At 44.8% G+C, this 19967-nt stretch overlaps 1 protein-coding gene and 1 long non-coding RNA gene across 18 annotated transcripts in view; one reads left to right on the forward strand and one right to left on the reverse strand.

The window, feature by feature from the left end:
- Positions 1-19967, forward strand: part of IQSEC1 (IQ motif and Sec7 domain ArfGEF 1) — a 291038-nt gene that overhangs the window by 3709 nt on the left and 267362 nt on the right. The window lies entirely within an intron of this gene.
- LOC147651140 (uncharacterized) lies at positions 511-14315 on the reverse strand. Of its 2 annotated transcripts, XR_015275125.1 has the most exons (4): positions 12054-14315; positions 11533-11652; positions 1067-3407; positions 511-647 (listed from the first exon to the last, which is right to left on the reverse strand). It is a non-coding gene; the product is annotated as an uncharacterized LOC147651140 (long non-coding RNA). The 2 variants fall into 2 exon arrangements; XR_015275124.1 differs by lacking the exons at positions 511-647; positions 1067-3407 and adding an exon at positions 9228-10530.

Genomic DNA, 19967 nt, shown 5'->3' on the forward strand with positions numbered 1-19967 from the left:
CTGTACTTCAGAGCTAAAAGGAACGGAATACTTTTTAAAGGAAGCTGGGCTTCTCTTAGTCAAATACACCAGGGCTTTTAGAAGTTGTCTTGTACCTTGACTTAAAAAATTTTTCTAAACTGCTTAGATTCCTGTCCTGCAGCTGCTCCACCTGTGTGAGGTGGCTGTGACAGGGGTTCCATATTGCCAAGTGTGGTTAACTTGTATATAAGGAAGTATGGAAAAATTATATGAGATAATATGGTTATGGTTAGGTCTTATACTTAATAAAAGATAGTAAAATAACCTGATGACCAAACAACAAAATCCCCACAAGTCCTAAAAGTTTTTAGTTGCTACAATGGAAGGAATTGTTACAGGAAGGAATATATGCTTGAATAATTTGGAAAAGCTGGTGTGGTTGTAGAAATTATGTAGCTTGTGCGGAGGGGAACTGTTAATGAGACCTGAATAGAATTATGGAAGAAAAACAGTCCAATAATAAATAAATATATAAAATAAATACATAAATATATTAAAATAATTTAGTTTATTCACTTTCAGAAAATTCCAGAGCAGAAAAAAAGTTTCTTCTGTGCCAGTTGCTGAGGGAAGAATGGAGGGAGGAGCAGAGGGCTGGGTGAGCAGCTGCAGGTGTGCTCCTTAACCTACAAGGATAGACCAGAAAAGGTTTAGGGGTGGTCTCATTAATTTTACAATGATTTGCTGAGACCAAATCAACATTAAAATGGACTGGTGGAATTGAGAATAGTTGATTACGAGGCTTTGTTGGATGCAATGAATCAGCACAAGGAAGATAATAGTAGGTGTTTAACTCATTAAGGTGCTTAACTCTGAGTTGCATAAGACTAATTTTGAGTGGCTCCTTTTCACTGAACGTTTTAGAAGTAGCAAGAGCCTCTAGAGCTCAGCTCCCTGGTGTAATTTGATAATGTGCTTTTTTTTTTTTTGTTTGGGTGTACATCCAAATGTATTGCATTTTCTCACATTTCTACAAGGAGAGTTTTGTGTGTCTGAGAAGTCAACACTGTCCCCTCGCAGCTTCGGGAGGGATGTTTGTACTTACCCTAATCAAGTTAAAAACTGCTGCTTTTCCACAGAGAAAGTGTGTGGTGAGAGGCTGAAAAGGAGAGGGAGCAGAGTTGTCTGCTAAGACAGAACAGTTTGAAGGAGCTGTTTTTTGCAGCTTGGTGTGAATTCTGCACCTGGCCTGGCTGATTTATTTTACATGGATCTAGGGCTGGTTTTATTCTCTGAGGCACGACATCCCCGGGTTGGAGCTGTAAGACACCCCCAGAGTGTCTGGGAGACGCTGTAGGGCTGGGCGAGGTGTGCTGGGAGCAGTGGAGCAGCTGAAGTTGTTGCTCTGGAGACAGTCACATGTGAAGGCTGTGTTGTGCCCTACATAAACCGAGCTTGTGACTTCGCCTGTCGCTGCCGGCGCTGGGAGCTGCCCTGCACACAGCCTCAGCAGCAGACCAGACATTGCATTAGTGTAGAGACCAGCAGGGCTTGGATTTTTCTCCCTCCAGAGATGTCCTTTACTAAGACAGACTGTTCAAATGACGTAAATCCTATTTCCCTGCCTGCACGGCACTTGAGCAGCAGCTTGTTTTTGTTTGCTGTGCTGAAGTGGAGGTACCCAGCATCTGCTAAAGTAGGCTTGTACTTGGGCAAGCTTCTGCTTTCTCTGCCTCCGTGGCAGCAGGGATGGAGATAAGGCGCTGCTGTTGGGTCCTGTTTCTCCAGCAGCTGCATGGGGAAGTGTGATTTGTGGCTGGAAGTCTGCAGTTCCAGTGCCGTTCTTACCAAAGGATGCACCTCTGCATGTTTATCTGGCTCAGCTCATGAGGAATGCATTCATATGGAAAGCACAGGTTGTGTCCAGGATGAGCAGGTTATTCCAACAGTGTCCTGTCAGCCCTGTAGCAGGTGGGGATGGTGTAATTCCAGCTTTGGGCAGAAACTTGCACCTTCAAATAACTTTAAAAAACCCCGTTCACTTCATTTTCAATCCATAACAGGAATAGTGTGACTGCTGAGCCCTGAGTATGAGGGCTTCAGACTGGAGGGAGTGCTTTTGCTTTTGAGGCCCTCATTTTGGGGTCATTAGTGTGATTTAGACAGCAGCACAGGGGTGAGCATCCCTTAGAACAGGCATTTGTGGTGCTGGCAGGCTGCAGGAAATCAATAGTGTGAGGATGTGTAAGAAGATGTGAACTTGCTAACTAAACTCAGCTAAATTATTTTGGATCTCTGAAATATTGGCAAATTCTTAATATCTGCTAAACATTAAGCTAAACGATAACACGTAAAGACAAATTAATTTGAAAACTGATGTGTGCTGTATAATCAATAAACCAAGACAGGGAGCAGGGTGCCAGGAGCACAATGATGACAGCAGTGTGCTGGTATCGATAAAGTTCCTGGCAAGTCAGAGGGGGAAGGGAGAACACAGTCCAGAAAGAGAGCAGCAGAAATACATGCTGTTTTGGGAAAGGAAAACCAGTGTAGCAGAAAAGTAACCCATCCTGTAGCACAATAGCTTTAAAACGGTTTTCAAAACTTGAAATAAATATGTCCCATTTAGAGCAGAACAGTCCTAAAGAATTTCCAGGACTTGCTGGGTCTGGAATCCTCCTCTGATGAAGCCTTTTATTGTGCTGACAGAGAACGCAGCTTTTGAGCTTCCCAACTTCGGAGCTGTGTTCTGAACTTTAAGAACAAAGTACATTTTCGTGCTTGTTGGTGCTCTGATGGCTTTCCTTACAAATTCACCATTGAGGAATCTGAAAAGCACTTCCAGAGATGCACTTTTGGAAAAGATCTGGCAATGTGCACGGATGCTGGGGCCTGGTGAGCCACTGAGAGCTGCTGTGATTACTGAGAGCCAGGTGTGGGTCTGAACGTCCCCTTCCCTCTTTCCTCAGGCCCTCACTCCAAGCTAGCCTGTATCTACTGCTCCGTGCACACACATGTGGAGTTCACAGAATGACACTGCTGCCTGTCCCCATCCAAGGAGGACAAAGGAAGGCCTCTCCTGGTCTGCAGTGCCAGTCTTTGCTGGCTTTTATCAGAAACCACAGCAGGGACAGGAGCAGGATGGCCCCTGTGGAAGGGGGTTCTCACCGCAGTGTCTCTGTCCTTGGCTTCTCAGAGCTCGGCAGGTTTGGGCTGGTACATCAGGCAATGTTTTTGGGGTCAACCCTAAAAGTCAGTATTGCTTCTGAAGACCTGAGCTTCCTGTTGGGTGAGTGATGCTGAGCTTTGTCCACTCCAAGTGACAAACCTTTGGGAGGAGGTGAAGAACAGACGTACACGTTTCTGAATCACGCAGTCTCCTTGGCTGCTTCAAGGTTATTTGCTTAGGCAGACAAGTTTCCTTCAGTCCTTAGGAAAGGTGTGTCCTGGCAAAAAAATAAGTTGCAGTTTTTTTGAAAACCTGGAGCAAAATACAGCACACCCACAGAAGTGTCTTTAGGAAGAGCTGATTTGAGGGCAGATTAAAGAAGTTCTGAAAGAAAAAGTGTCAGGCATTTCAAGGTGTTTTCCTACTGCATACTGATGGGGGCTAAATTATTAACACTGAAACAGTAAATTCTTAAATCCTCCTTGAAAGTAGCATCTCAAAAAGCTTAATTTTATTTTTTAGACCCAGCAGAAGTAGTTGGCCATTCATGTGCTGGTCAGTGGTGCTGAGCTGAGTCCCATGGCCAGAATGGGGCCTTCAGACACAGAGTTTGTGCAGAGTGGGTGCAGAGGCTGTGGCTTCCCCCAGGGCTTTCTTAAGGGCAGGAGGAGCAGCCCCTGTTTGACAATGCTTCCTTTGGTGGCCCTGATGTGGTGCAGGCCCACAGGGCATCACAGTGCTCTGAATTTCCCTGGAATTCATGCCTCCACTGGGGTTACCGTCCCCAGTTTGGGGGCTCAGCTGGGATTACCATCCCCAGTCTGGGCAGAGCTGCCCCCAAAAGAGGCAGCCTGTACCAGGTGAGTTTAGTGTTTGTTCTTTGGAGCTGTGCTCTGCCCCAGGCTCCTGCGTGCAGGTGGAGGGAGGTCATCCCATGCCAGGCAACAAGGAGGTGTGTGGGAAGCTGCTTAGGTAAGTGGATTTTGCAGGTCAGAAGTAATTCCTGATGTGCAGCCCACACTTGCATTATTCTAATTCGATCCCATCATTCCTACTCAGACCCTCTCTATTATGGTAATTGCACTTTTTTTGTGTGTGTTTTGCAGCCTGCAGATACTTTTAGGCTGTACCTGCCAGTGCTCCTGCCTTTCATCTTAGCTCAGCAAGCCCATGAATGAGGTTGTCATAATTCCTTTCTGCTTGTATCCCTGTCTAATTACACTGTTTTTCTCAGCAGAATTGTTTAATTGGAAATGGAGACAGTGTGAGCAGGCCGTGGTGCAGCAGGGCAGCGTGGTTTGAAGAGATGGATGTGATGGTGCATCTTACTGGCTGCTGGGTACCTATCCCTGGGCTGCTTTTCCCCCATGTTCATTGCTAGGAATTTCTCTCCAGATCCTTCATAGCATTTCCTAAAATACTGGATTCCTCAGCTATTGCAGCTTCTGTGCTACAGTGGGAAAGATGCTGGTTTTGCTGACCAGAAATGCGGATAGGAATTATTGCAGGTCATTGCCCTGTGGTTGAGGACAGAAACAGGAGCAGGAGGTGTTTCCTCAGTCCCTCCTGCTGACCTGTTCTCTGCCCTTGGCACAGTGAGCAGGGGGACTGATGGCTCTTTTACAGCTGGACAAGTCAGCGTTAATGATCTTCTCTTAATGGGCTGCTCAGACACTGGGTGAGAAATGGTTGTGTTAAACAGCACACTTGAGACAAACAAGCCTCTTAGAATCCTGGGTGCCTTCGTGGCCTTAACCAACTTGTTTGAGTTTAATCATGTTGTGTGTGTGGTTTGTGGCAGGAAAAACTAATAATGTTAAAATCAGAGAATGAATCCCAGACTGGTTTGTGTTGGAAGAGGCCATAAATCATCCCATGCGACCCCTGCCACCTCTCACTATCCCAGGCTGCTCCAAGCCTTGTCCAACCTGGCCTTGGGCACTGCCAGGGATCCAGGGGCAGCCACAGCTGCTCTGGGCACCCTGTGCCAGGGCCTGCCCACCCTCCCAGCCAGGAATTCCTTCCCAATCTCCCATCCATCCCTGCCCTCTGACACTGGGAGCCATTCCCTGTGTCCTGTCCCTCCATCCCTTGTCCCCAGTACCTCTCCAGCTCTCCTGGAGCCCCTTCAGGCCCTGGAGGGGGCTCCAAGCTCTCCCTGGAGCCTTCTCCTCTGCAGGAGAGCACACCCAGCTCTCCCAGCCTGGCTCCAAAGCTGAGTCTACTGCAAAGTGGCCAAAATATTTGAAGAGGGTGGTGCAGGGCAAAGAGCAGTTTTCCCAGCAGAACCTGAAACCCTGACTCGCGGGTTTTTCTCCCCGCTGGTGTGTCCTGTTGGGTGTGGAGCTGTGAACCTGGGGGGTCTCCATCCCTCCCCATTCCTACCCCTATCCCTGAAGGCAGCACCCTGGGCGCGGGCCGTGCTCCCTCTGCTGGCTCTGCTCTCACAGCTACAAAACCACATCTGGAGCATGGAACCTGTTTCTCATGGCAACATCTCCACTCCTTCTGCATCTCCTCAGGCGTTGGGAAGGTTGCTGTGAACGCAGCTGAAGATTCCTCATGAGCTAAGTTTTGTCTTAATGTGCAGAGAGAAACTTTCTTTTTAAGTGGTGCCGTTTCAAAATATTCGCAGGGAAGTAATTATTCTGCTGCGTGGTGTCTGCGTAGACTGAGTCTTACTGCTGTGCTAGATAAGAAAAATGCTGCTACTGAGTAGCTCTCTATAGCAACTGATTGAAATATAATATGCATTATTTGCATGTTAATAAGACTTCTAGTCAGACTTCCCTGGCAAATGAAAGTGGGGACAAAGACATGCATGTAAAACTGCAGCACAGTAATTCAGATTTACTAAGTGTGAATTCATTCTGTAACGAGGCAAAGAAAGCAGCAGGGGAAGGTTGGGGAGGCAATCTCCTGGCCTTCTTCAGGGTTTGGGATGCAGCTGGGAGTTGATGTTTGTCAGGGTTTTCCATCTTTGCTGGATTTTTCCTGGCTCTCAATGACTGCAGGTGACTTGGCAGCTTTTAATTGCTCCTTTTGGGCATGGAGCATAGAGCTATGGGGGGAGTACAGGGAGACTGAACTCAGGGGAGTTTGATTCCCTGGGACTGGGGAATCTGAAGCCCTGGTAGAGTTAAAGTTGACCCGGGATGAGGACAACAAGAAAAGCTTCTACAGGATTGTCAGCAATAAAGGGAAGAGTTGGGAAAACGTCGGCCCTCTGCAGAAGGAAACACACCTGATGACCTGGGACAAGCAGGGGGCTGAGGCCACAAAGCTCTTTTGTAACCAAAGAATCATCTCTGAGGTTAGGACTGCATTTCAATTAGCAGAGTAGCTGTTGATCATCACTGAGTTAATAAGACACAACTGTGGAGTGGTACCTTCATTAAGGAGGTGTAAATGGGGACCATCAGCCTGACTGCCTGCAGGTGAATGTCCCAGAAGGAGCTGATGGAATCCCTACCCTCGGCCAGGTGGGACCTCAGTGCCCAAGGACAACGCTGGGGCTCGGCAGAGTTGAGCAGCAGACTTGGGTAAGCAGACCTCAGAACTTTGTTGAGGCTGGGTACAGGTAAGAAATGGAACACTTTAATATGAGTAAATACTTTAATGTGAGGTGAGCATGACCTCTCTTTGCTTGACTGGTCCAGGTTACCTCAATTTTAGAGGTTCACTGCAGCAACACTTTGTTTTTCACTGTTTTTCTGTGAATGTAATGGTTCTCTGCTCATACATGGATAATATAAAATCTTGTTTGGCTGTCTTCTGTGTGCTGTTAATGGTCCTGGGAATACAGTGAAATGTCAGGGATGCATGTGAGTCATTCCAGAGAAATTATTGTCTTGTAGTTCAGCTCCCATTAATCTGCAGCATTGATCTCTTAGTATGGTTTTCTGAATTTAGAAAGTTATATTTCACTAGAATCAAGGTGGGTTTTTGGTTTTTGACAAACAAAAAGAAAGGAAACCCACTTGTGGATCGTGGTAGATAACAATATTATTTTAGCATGGGTTCTTGGTAGGACAGACACAGCCCTGAGCCTTTGGGTGCACCCAGAGCTGTTGCCATGGTTGTTTGCTAGGTCTGCCCTGGGGATGCTCTCCCTGGTGCCCTGTTGGATCTTGTGTGCTCACTGCAGAGAATTGGAGAGGAGGGTCTGTGGCAGTGCAGGGGATGTGAGCTGCCCCGAGTCCTGTGGCCAGGGCAGGCTGCAGATGGGGACTCCTCTCCTGCAATGCAGCTGGGACATTGTGCTGGGTTTGGGGTGACCTTGGGGAATTGCAGAGCCCTGAGCCATCCTTCTTTTTCAACGTTGCTGCTCACCTTGCCACAGCCATTTCACTCTCCTTTCATCATGGAATTCAGAGCAGGAGCTGGTTCAGAAACATTCTGCTTGATGGTCCTTTGTTCCCTTAATGGCTTCTTGTCAGGCAGGCAGGTGTTCCTCTGGAAATTCAGGCATTGTTGTTCAGATTCAAAGCACCCTGATAGATCATTATTTTAAATTCTTGACTCTAGGATCCAGTGGCACGATGACCCAGGGTGTGTGCCCTGTGTTTTAGACTACCTTTCTCCAGCTTGTGGAGTGGTGTCCTTTGTGAGCAGGTTGGGCTGTTTCTGTGGAAAGTCCTTGTAGTGACAGCAAAGAAGGAATTCACAGTTGTAGGAATATCCCCTGGGAGTTTTATTTGCTACTGGGAGTTATGATTAATAGCTGCTTTGTGGAGAATAGGTGTATTTTGACTTTTCCTTGCATTCCATTTTCCGTGTAGCCCTGTGGCAGAAGCATTTGATCTTGGCATCAAGCTGGAGAAGCTGTGTGCACTCCAAAGAACATCTGCTTTAGACCATTCATTCTGCCTGGCTTTCTTCTTTACCTAGGCAGGACTGTGGGTGGGAATTCTCAAACCATCACTGTGTCAGGAAAATTAATCCACGAACACCAGAGGTTTATGTCCAAAAAGGAGACAGAGGAGTCCTTTTTCTTTATTTGAATAAAGGGAGAGGCCATGGGGCATTCCCCTGGGGTCTCTCAAATTTTTGGAGGGCACAGCCTCCTTTTTATCCTAATTCCCGGCCGCTTGTCCCTTCTCCCTTTCCCCATAGGCTGAGGTACTTGAGAGGTACAGGCTTCCCGGAACGCCTGACACCTGGGGTACCTTCCCCCCCCACCCCCAATGCATAATCCCTTCTTAACTTTTATGGAATTCATAGTGTTCTTTCAGTGCCTCTTTGATCTTCTACTGGAATCCATCCCATTGTTTCTGTTGTCTCTCACTGATAGCTACATCTTATCAACTGACCCACAGCTTGTTTGTAAAGACAAGCTCATCATTCCTCTCAAGTGTAACTTCTGGTAAAATTCACTGCTAAAATTAAACATTGTCCTGATCTTTTTAAAGGCAAAAATAGCCTCTATCACCTTGTATCTAAATTAATGTACATAATTTGGGTGTGTAGTGCCATAGAGGTGAGCAGTTTCTAAAAGTTTACCTTTTACAGGAAGGTAAAGTGGGGATGTCTGACCCTTCCCGTGTTCCTTCCTGGAGGATTTTCCTCTTCATTTAGCACAGCCTTTCCTGGTGTTGGTCTCCCTGATTGAGGCCCAAAGTGTGAGGCCCTTCTGTGCAAGGGAAGGGCTGGGATTTAATGCAAATGAACCAGCTGGATTTGAATAAGGTAAAAGTCAATATTCAGCTATCAGGCTTGCTTCTATTTTAAGTTTTTGAGTCCACCATTTCTTGAGTGCTTGAGGTTGTCAAGGCTTGAGAGAATTACTTTGTCTTTCAGGAAAGGAGGAAGCTGATGTTATTTCAGCTTTGCTGAGGTTGTGACAGCAGTTCTAGTACAGAGTTAGTGCCGACATGGAACACTCCTCCTGCCTGGTGGGCTGTGTTTGTGCCAGTCAAGTGCTTGGAGATGAAAGTGCCAGGCATGGAAGGGAGGAGAATCAGTAGTGAAAGGACTTACCTATAACCTTTTCTCCAAATGGCTTGGGAGGAAAACTTTGAAGGCAGTGACCTGAGACTGTGGATAGAATTCAGTAGTTGCTCCTGGCTTGCATTGCAAGGGAATTCTAAAAGGGTGATAAAAACTACTTCATGTAAGGTAGCACAGACCTCTTGAATCAAAGGTCAGGAGTTCCTCCTGATCATATTTATTTCTAGTGGCATGCAGCTTGCCAGGCTCCTGTGACCATGTCCTGCTGTAGATAGAGCTCACCTTAGTGCTGGGTTTAATATTTAGTTAGAGCCTGATGTGCAGGTCACAGGAACTGAAGGAGGGAGGCAGGAAAATTAATTTCTGCTCCTGCTTTCCCCAGTTGCCAGTGTTATAAATGTAACGGCAAAAATGTGATTAATATAGGTAGCAATTTATTACAAAACAGTTTAATCACAAACGGGAGAAAAAAACCACAATAAATAGATCAGCGCAGCGCTGGGTGGACAGGGTCTATACGCAAGGTATAGATGCTCCCAAATCCACGCCTGAGAGTCCCTTGGCCTGGGTTTTTATAGGAAGTTTGTGTCCTGAGGCCAAATTCCAAGCAGGCACCCTTTGCTAAGAGGTTCTTGATTGTTCGAAGAATAGATTTCCTGGCACTGGAGAATAGGGTCCATAGACGTTGGGCAGAGGCTCCTCATATGTAAAGAGGTCCAGGATGTCTTTTTGATATCATTTTGGTCCGGGCCATTAGGGTGGAGTGACGGGACCCATCCTGGAGCCGATGGATGTCGATCTCGGCTGTCTCCTCTTCCTTTGTCTACTTTTTCCATTTCTCCAACACAGGTGGGCAGGGCGGAGATGCTCAGGCTCGGTGATATCTCGTCCGGGCCCGTTCCTTTGTTTGTTCGATGGCCCGTGTCCTGTCTATTCTTTCGGGGCTGATGTGCCTGCTTGCGATTGTTATCTGGGTGCTTGGCTGCAATCTGTTGCCTCTCGGAGGAGAATCACGACCAGATCCGGAGAAGGACTTATTCCCATTATATGTTATATTTTTTATGACATCGCAATCACATATATATTTTAATTATACTCTTTACGAATTTTTACTCATAGATTAATTTATTACACCAGTGTTGTGCCTTACAAATTTACTCGGCTTTTGTGCTCAAAAAAGAAAATGGTTGGACTGTGTTATAAATGAAATCAGCCAAATTTTATCAATAAGGATTTTACTGAAAATTTTGTAAAATCGAATTTTGGAACAGCCACAATCAAAGCCAGCGTCGAGCCCGGGGTCGGCGCTGGGTGAACTCTGAACCAGCCTATGTGGCACTGGCTCCCCCAAGGAGTGCTGAGTTTTATACAGGTTTTTCGGCCTGAGGCTATGCAGCTTCAGTTTCTTTCTTTTTCTTGTGTTCTTACATATTCATATTTCTGCTGCTGGTCTGTTGATGAGTTTTCCGAGAAGGGAAGAGAGTTTGAGTATTAGGAATTTTAGGAATTAATTAGGAATTAGGAAGTTTGAGTATTGAGTTTTTCAGGAATTGGACATTGAGATGTACGGTCCTGAGGATTTCGACTAGATCAGTATCAGGTATTAAACGCTGGGTCGTTAGTAGGTTCGTCTTGCTTGGGTGGACCCATCTCTTCTCGGTGTTATCTTAATCGCTGTGTTAATTACAAATTCCTGGGTTTCCTGCAGCTGCTTTTGCAATCTCAAGTTGTTTGTGTTTTATAGATAAAACATACTTTTATACTTATATGTGTACAAAAACCGCAAATTATACCAACATATATTAGAGAGTGGGATCTGGATTCTGTGTTGAGCAGCACAGGTTGTTTTTGATCCTAAAAAGGAGATTTGCTGAAATCTCTTCAGAGCACTGTGATTAAATGGGGTTTTGGCTGTGTACAAGTGTTGCAGCAGTGCAGTCCTGTGCAGCATTAATGCGGGTGATGGCTGCAGCCTCAGGCTGCCAGGACCAGAGAATCACTGCAAGCTGTGCTCTCTGTGGAGTGTCCCTGTGTCCCTCCTTGGACCAGTGCACATTCCTGGGGCAGGGCTGTGGGAGCTCTGAGAGCTGAGGGCTGCAGAGATGAGGTGTGTGTGAACACACATCCCTCAGTGGCGTGTGCTGGAGCCTGGACAGGGCTTGGGGCTGTCTAAGGGGATAAGTGATACCTCAGGATCTCCAGGGGACTTCATGCCTTAGAGGGAGACAACAATCCTTGGAAAATCAGAGAAAACATCGTGGTTTGCGTGCTTTTTCCTACCCTCTCTGCTGTCCTTCAATTTAGTGACAACTTTAGGGTGGTAGAAATGTGCCTGCCTTGGAACTCATCACTGAGAGCCTGGTGCTGCTATCGGTGCCCCAAAATAGATATCAGGCTCTCATCTCTCGGGATGTTTTTATGTGCTGGGAGTGAGGTGGTTTTTTTTAACTCACCCGCCTTTTTTTCACCCATCTGACAACTTCCTCCAGTGATCTTATTTCCATTCAAATGCATCCGATCAGAGCAGCTCCTACTCAGGGGCTGAGGGTGCTCTGTCCTCCCTCCTGCTTGCACTGAAAGCAAGAATGGATAATTTTTTTAAAACACATTGCAGAGTTATGTAACTTCATGAGGAAAGTGCTTCCCAGGACTGAGCTTTCCTTATTATGTAATGTGATACATCACCAGAACTTGCTGATACAAGCCATGATCTTCACCTCCACTTGCTCGTGAAAAATCTATTATTTCCTTGACCTCACTTGGCTCTGAGGACTGGGCACTGTTAGGACCTCATCTGAGTATTTTACTCTGGAGTAGGGAAAACTGCGGGTTGTCATGGAGTTACTTTACCTTTAAGGGAGTTGGAGTTGCTGGGAAGTGCTTGGAGTCTTTTCTCCTGACCAATTATCGGTCATTGCTGAGAACTGACAGCAGTTTAGGTTATTGAAAAGTGGGATCAACTTGTGAACCCTACCTTAAAATGTAAAAGCAGAGCTCTCAGGGTTCTCTTTGTTTCCTGGCTGTGGAGGGTGGCGGAGCTCCAGGCCTCCCGTCCCTGCCCAGGCCATGCGGCCGGGCGGGGATGGGGCCGGGCCTGCCCCGTCTCCCGGCCGGGAGATGGGGGGGCCTGGGGAAGGTTTTCCTCGGGCCCGGGCCGGGCCGAGCCGATCTCTGGCTCGGCTGCAGGTTTTGCTGTAACTAATTCACTAGAAACTGCCGAGTGAAGAAAGAGAGAGGCCTTGGACTTGCAGCGGGTTGGAGCAGCGACTACACACTCCAGAGCAGCCATGAGGAACTTTCCATCACAGACGGCTCCAGCTCCTGTTCGGCAGAGATCATCGAACCATCTACAAAAGCCTGGGCAAGATTTTAACTCTTGCATTACCCAGATGAGACTTGCGGATTAATCTTTTTATCCAGAGAGAGAGAGAGAGAGATCAACATGAAAAGAGACTTTATAAACTACCAGTGACAGGAAAGAAAAGAAGCTTCAGGAAAGGTAGAGAATTAAGAAGATGCTTTAATGAAGCTGAAATATCTCCCTGTTAAAACTATGGAGATGGACAATGAAGTCCTGAAAAGAACTCCTTTAATTCATGATATAGGATCTAGAGAGGAATAGTGTTCAAAGTGTAAATTTGAGTAAAGAGTAATTATAGTATAGTGAAGTGCTGAGAAATTAAAAGCCTTGAGAGGCAATGAGAAAACTGTTTTCTGGTGAAGCTCACAGAAACAGATGAAGAAGACTTTTTTTTTTTTTTTTTTTTGCCTTTGAATAACTTATCCTTAAAAATGCTATCTCTAGACGCATGGCCCATACATACTTCAGAGTGATGTGAAAATGGGAGGAGTGAACTCTAATAATAGCAGCTCTGAGCAGCTAACATTAGGGCAATAGAAAACTATAACAAAAATAGTTTTCTTGTGAGAAACTCCATAAATTAACAGGAAGAAACTTCTGTTTCTCTATAAAGATTGGTAAAAAGACTAGCAAGAATTGGGACTGTTTTAACCATCAGAGTTCCAGAGTTTTTGTCTCTGTTGTCATGTGAACAAGTGAATAGTGGGTAGATAGGAGATGGAAAGGTTTTTTCTAGAAGTTTATTCTGGTGTTCTTATTATTGTGGTTTGTCAATAAAATTTCTTTTTTTTTTCCTTTTAAGTTGTATGCCTGTTTTGCTCTTATTCTAATCCATATCTCACAGCAAGAAGTAAGTAATTTTCTTAGTGGTTTAAAACCACGACACGGGTAAATCAGGTGCCAGTCTGAGCACCTGAGGTGCTGAGGGAGTGGTGTGCGTGGCCTGAATCTCAGAGCTTGATTCCTGTGACACTGCCATTGTTTTAAGTGACTTTTTCTGTGTGAGCATCTTTAAATAGATGCTTCCCAGGTTTGAGAGAAGAGCAGAGGTGTTTTTTGTGTGGCATGGCATGACCCTCTTAGAATGTTTGAGTCATCTTGCTGCAAGTGAAGGAAATCATTAAACATCTCAAAAGGAGATGAACCATCCTTTTCCAGCTAGCATAATTTAATTGGGAATATACTTCTCTCATCCTCACAATGCACTGAACCTTGGCATCACCAACATACTTAACTAACCTCACAAAGGTACCTGGCAAAGGTTACCAGAGCTTGTGCAGGTGTGGAACTTGGTCGGTCTTGGTGCATTATGTTGATTTATGCTCTGGTATTCTATCCAGGAATAGATTGTGTGAAATGGCTGTTCAGCAGCCTACTGTTGTAATAATAAATGCCATGAAACTGGTGTGATATGCTCTGTGATTCTGGGGGTGATTCTGGTCCACAGAAGACTGACCGGTAATCACTACTGGTTCCATTTTCCCCCCAGGGACAGTTATGGACTGGAATAAGCTTAACACTCAAAGCCTTTTGAGCCAAACCCTTCAAGCTTTTCTTTAAAGCTCTTATCAAAGGACCTAGAAAGGCCATTTAGAGACCAATAGCCAATTTGTAAGCTATTATGTTCCTTCCTAGCTGAAATGCCAACAAAATACCTGAATCTATGTCACCTGCTCAACTGAGCGCAGGATTTCCACTTTGCTGCTTGTGCTGGGCTGAGTGGTTGTTTGGGCTGGTGGAGAGTTAACTGGGCAGGAGTCCCACTCAGGCAGGAACTGCTGCTAGTGGGGACCTTATTACTGCTACAGATCTGCTCCTTCCCAAAGGATGGGACTCTGCCTTAATAACCAACGTCCACTATACAGTATTACCTTCCCCAACTGGAATATTTTCTTTAAGGCAGAGAAAGTAACAGGAAAGACTCAAGTGTGCTGCTTGTGACTTTCTGCCAGCTAATCAGGGAGTGAGTTTTACTTGAATTCTTTGTCAGAATCAACAATGTCTTTCTTTAAATTAAGCAGGTTGTTTTTATTTCTAAAAAGCAATGTCAGTGTTCAGTGGCTTGATCTCACTGTGTTTGATTCCTGGGAGATGGAGAAACTCAAGTCTCTAATTAGCTGTCTGTTTGAAGGAAGTCAGACTTCTGAGTTTCAATAATAGTATTGTCTGGGATGTGGAAACAGCCAAAATCAACAGCAGTGCCCGGGGATTGGGAAACTTGGGATGCTGTCAAAGCTGATAAATTATCTTCTCTCTTGGCTAATTTTGTGTGTGACATAAAGTGTGGAGGTACTGGTGCTCTGCCCATGCACTTGAGAAAGTGTGAATAAAGCAAGCTTGAATGCATGACCTGCTGCTCTGCAGCTCCAGACCTTCTGGGGGATAATTGTTCTTTGAGTTGGAAGTCCTCTTGTAAAGAACACAGGTTGAGAGAGCTGGAGGTGCTCACCTGGAAAAGGCTCTGGGAGATCTCAGAGCCTCTTCCAGTCCCTAAACAAGCTCCAGGAGAACTGGAGAGGGACTTGAGACAAGGGCTGGAGGGACAGAACAGAAGGAATGGCTTGCCACTGCCAGAGGGCAGGGATGGATGGGATATTGGGAAGTAATTCTTCCCTATGAGGGTGGGGAGGGGCAGGCACAGGGTGCCCAGAAAAGCAAGTTGTTCTTTTATTCCTCAGTGTTTAGAAAATCCTGTGTCAAAATACCACATCCCCAAACAGAGCAGGTAGCAGACTAAATTATTTATCTGCTTAATTTATGATCTCCCCTTGCACTGAAGCGTTTGGAGAGCAAGTGACTTTGTTCTTGTTGTGAATTTTTCTTTCCACTACCAACTCCTTTCTCTGATAGAAAGGCTGAGGTGCTTCTTGTAAACCCTGGTTCTCATGGGGTGTTTCCTCATTTTAGAGCAGAGCCCCTTCTCCATGTTCAGCTGTAGCTGGAAAATAGAGCTGTGGGAAGATTCCTGCCATCTTCACTCTGCTTAGCTCCTCTAAAACCATACAAATTTAATTTGGGCTTTGTTTAGCTTTCCTAACCTCCCAGCAGTTTATAATTGGGGTCAGTTTGTTAGCTTGGCCTCACATGACAATTTTGTATGGTCTTTTCACTTCCTCCATGGGGATGCAAGCTCTTTACATTTATTTTCAAACTTAACACCAATGTCTAATTCTTATGACTCGCTACCCATAGAGCTTCAACTGTTGAACATCAAAGTCCATGTTGAAGGCTTCCTGTTGGTAGGACAGGATTACAAGCGGCAGAAGGCAGATGCACAGCACCAAGTCATTAATTATTAATCATGGTATTTCTGTATAAAGCAGTTGCTTTAGGATTTGCTGCTTCAGTATCTCTGGGAGAAGGCTGTTACTGAGGTGGCTGAGTTATGTTCTGCACCTCTGACAATGTGATTTTTCATGCTGCAGACTGAGCTGAAGGAATGCATCACTGCAGCTTTACTTAAGGCAACTGAAAAACCCAGCCCTGCTCATTCGCTCTGATAGCAAGAAAAAAAGATCCTGTTTCCCTTCATAAAAGTGGTGTGGACAATAATTTATACCTTGGAAAACTTCCCTTTCCTTTACGTGCTAGTTTTTCTTAAAAAAAAAGATAAACACAATGAGAAAACCAACCAAATAAAAACCCCGAAAACGAATAAAACCCTCCCCCCCAAACCTGCCAAAAGTCTCAGATTCTAATGGCTTTTCAAAGCTTGTGCTTTACTTTACCTCAGTGAACCAAAGATGGCAAAACAGCCACTGACATCCTTCTGTCCTTCTTAACCCAACAAAATATTCCATGGTGGTTGCACAATTTCAGTGTGTGCTAAATATAGCACAGAGCATGCTGAAGGAAGAAATCAGGTGTGTCTGTCTCAGACACCTCTCCCTGCTCCCAATTTTCCAGGAGCATTCCTTTTCCCATCTCATCCATCTGCACTCCCTGCTGGTTTCACCCCTCTGTTGCCTGAGGAAGCTCATTCAGACTGGGGTGGCCAAGGTGAGGTTGAAAAATGAGCTTTAAATGTTTTGACTGCCTCTTACCGTGAGCCTGGAAGCGTCCTTATTGTAATTCAGTATGTTTTGGGCTGTGCAGAAGGGAAAAGTGTCATTTCTCTGCTGCCTTCTTGTGCTGGGACACGAAGCCTGCCTGGATCAGAGACTGGAGGGGCTGGGATGCCCCAGCTGCTCTTTTTCCCCTAATGAAAATGGACTTCTAGAGCTTTGCACGTGCGAGTGATACAGCACAACTTATGAGTTGAGGCAGTGAAAATGAGCTGCAGTGAGATTTTATGTTGATATTTGTGTTTATTTTAAAAAGGTATGTATTTTAATGTAATATCTACAGTGTATTTTACTACGCAATTGGACCTTGGATTTTTCAGAAATTATCCTAATACATTTTTACCTTAGAAAGACTTTAACAGTCTTCCTGCACAGCAGCCACATTCTGTTTACCAGTTGGATTTTCTTCTGCTTTTGGGTATTTAAATACGTGAAGTTGAAGGAGTTTTTGTCTGTTTTTTGTTTGGTGGGGTTTTTTTTTTGGTTTTTTTGGGGTTTTTTGTTTCTTTTTTGTAGAGAACACTTTACAACTGATATTTGCAGTGATTTCAGGCACGCTGGCAGCTCTGTGTTTTAGAACTGCATTTTCTTGTTGTTTCTTTTATTTAGATAATACTGATTTTTGAATCTGGTAAGATCCAGCAAGTGGACAGACTTCCTTGAGTGGAGCTACCTGCAGCTGTGGGTGGTTGCTGTTCTAATTGAGAAATTTTTTGCTTCTATACAAAACTTAAAGCACACAATGAACTTAAAGGAAATTCACAACTGGGTTATTCTGAGAAAAATCTTAGCACTGCAGTAAAGAAGGGCATAACACAAAGCTTGCTGTTGCTTGGACTTAATGACTTAAATAATTTAAAAACCCTCACCTCCCAACAGAGCAAAATTAATTGCTGTCTGATCTCTTGTTTATAATTAAGTAAAAGGATCAACCTGAAGCACTAAGGAGTGTGGCAGGTTTAGCCAGGGCTCTCAGTGACCAGTGCTGCTGACAAAGCTTCGGGATATTCATTAAATTGCTGAGTGTGTATTTCCTTTGTTGCTTGAGCTGCCAGTAGGATTCCTGAGTAGCCATGAGTGGCTTGTTTGACTTGCAGCTCCCTGTGCTGTGCAGCCTCCCCACTGTTGCAGGAGAGTTGGAGATGCAAGGATTCAATCCTGATCCATGGGAGTGTAGCTGGGAGGGTCTGTGCCACACTTCTGAGGGAGTTTTGCCATTCACATCTCGAGAGTGTTGCTGAAATTCGAGTTCCATGAAGTAGGTGTGGAGAACCTACTTATAGCAGCAGTGCTGCTTGCTGGAACCATCTGGTATTGGATCCTTGGCATTCATGAAAAGCTTGTTCTTTATGTAAGAAAGGGAAGAAAATCCTTCCAGAACAGCCAGCCTGGAAAACACAGGACTTCCCCCTCCTTCTTCCAGAAAAGGGATTCAGAGAACCCAACTGTAAATGCCATGTGAAAAGCAGTTAAAAGGTGTCTGTGACTAAATGGCTTGTCTTGCTTGGAAAACATTCTCCGGTATTTTTAATCCCAAATCAGAAACTGCTACTGGTGTTCCTGCCACCAGTGCTGGAAAGTGTGTTCTGAGGAGAGGATCAGGCTCCAGGCTTTGTTTTACATCTGGTTTTGTGTCCACCCCAGTGGAAGATGAGACTGTTGGAAAACTTGGTCCGTTTCTGAGAGGTGGGTACAGCTCTGCCTTCAGCTGAGGGTTGGCTTGAAATGTCAATAATAAGCCAGGGTTGTTGCTCTTGTTGTCTTTGCCATTCCCTCCCTCAAACACCTGGAGCACACAAGCTGATGTTCTCATCTTTTCTGCCTACTAGGAAGGGATCACCTTTCTGTATTGAGATTTTGGGCTTGCTTTATAGACTCTGTTGCTGATACAAGCACTGGCCCAAATAAAATCTGTTTGCCCAAACAAATAAAGTGAGGGCTTTTTACTAATTCTTAATTTCTTCTGATTCTGTTAGATGTGAACTTTGGTTTTCAAAGGTTACCGTCATGTTCTTTGGGTCATCTTTCCTTGATCTTGTTGAGATTGTCATGCATTGATGCTTCTTCTCTGGTTTAGCTGTGTTCTCACACAGAATGAAGTGTAATTTATTATAAAACAAACATATACTAGATCAAGAGAATAAACATGCTATAAATATAGTAACTTTTATTTGTAGATGTTGACTTAGCTTTATTTGGAACAGAGTACAGTTCTCTTTCCCCAGTAAATGTGAAAACCAGGGTTGATATTGAACTAATGATTCTTTTCTTGTGTGTGTTCTGGTAGATTATGAACTGCTTTTATATGCCTTTTTATAGACTCTCCTCCTGTTTCCAGATCGTGTGTTTCATGGCCATGAAGTGTAACCTGACGTGGTAAATCAGCTTAGCTGTGGTCTGTCTTGCACAACACGGGATGAGGATGGATTTCAAATTTAATAATGCTGAATGACATCAAGTCCTAGCAAGCTCCTGACTGTCACTCCTTGCAAATGCTTTTATTCGGCTTGTAATTGATGCTTGAGGTAATTAGTGCACACTGCAGGGTGCTATCTGAATTCTTGGGGTTGATCAGCAGGCTGAGTGTCAGCAGTGTGGAAGCAGATCTTGGTTCAGAAATATGAAAAGGGCATTTAGGAGCCTGGCAGTAATGGATTCTTTATATAAACCTGCATAGTTTTGTTTGGAATTTTAGGAGTAATGTCATGATTTACTTTTCTGTCACTTACAAGAGCTGCATATGGGAAGTGGGGAGCTGTTTGTTAATAACAGAGCAGGAGTTTATTCTTGATGTAGGAGAATGTATAGCTGTGCTGGAATCTCACAATGGATGTTTGCAAATAACCCAGTATTAACACTTGCCTAGGAAATGTGTTTAGGAACCCACTTTATCTTTGAAATTGGGCCGGTGTTTGAATAATTTAATACACTCTGAAATGGAAAACAGGCTGCTCTGCTCTGCTGGAGGGGCTTTTCTGAGGAGTAAAATGCTCAAAAGACGAGGCTGACCTCACAACTCTTCTGTTTTTCTTTTAGAACTGCTTAGGGGTTTAAAGGAGCTGAGGCTTATGAATTGCAGGCTGTAAGTTCAAGTGTGGCTTGACTGGAATAAATGCTCCAGTGCAGTTCCTTTAACAATTTGATTCTAAGTGTTCAGTTTCTGTCTTGCCAAATTCATTTGAAGCTCAGCATCAGGCAGGGCTAAGCTTTGCTAATCCTTCAGAAACATTTAAACTGCACACAGGTAGTTAATGAAGTCAGTGGGACTACTGGGAGCAGTGCATTTAAGGGTTCTATTAAATTAGGATGTGTATTTTCTGGGGATAACCAAGAAATGCTGGCACTGCCCTGTTCATTTGCCTGAGGGCTCTGCACCATTATTTTCCTTTCCATGCAGAGCACTCAGCAGACAAGAGGCATGCTGGTGCACTCTAGCACTGAAGGAGAAAAGATAATAAACCAA

The sequence above is a fragment of the Cyanistes caeruleus genome, chromosome 11 (genome assembly GCF_971803275.1).
Source record: "Cyanistes caeruleus chromosome 11, bCyaCae1.hap1.1, whole genome shotgun sequence".
NCBI lineage: Eukaryota > Metazoa > Chordata > Aves > Passeriformes > Paridae > Cyanistes > Cyanistes caeruleus.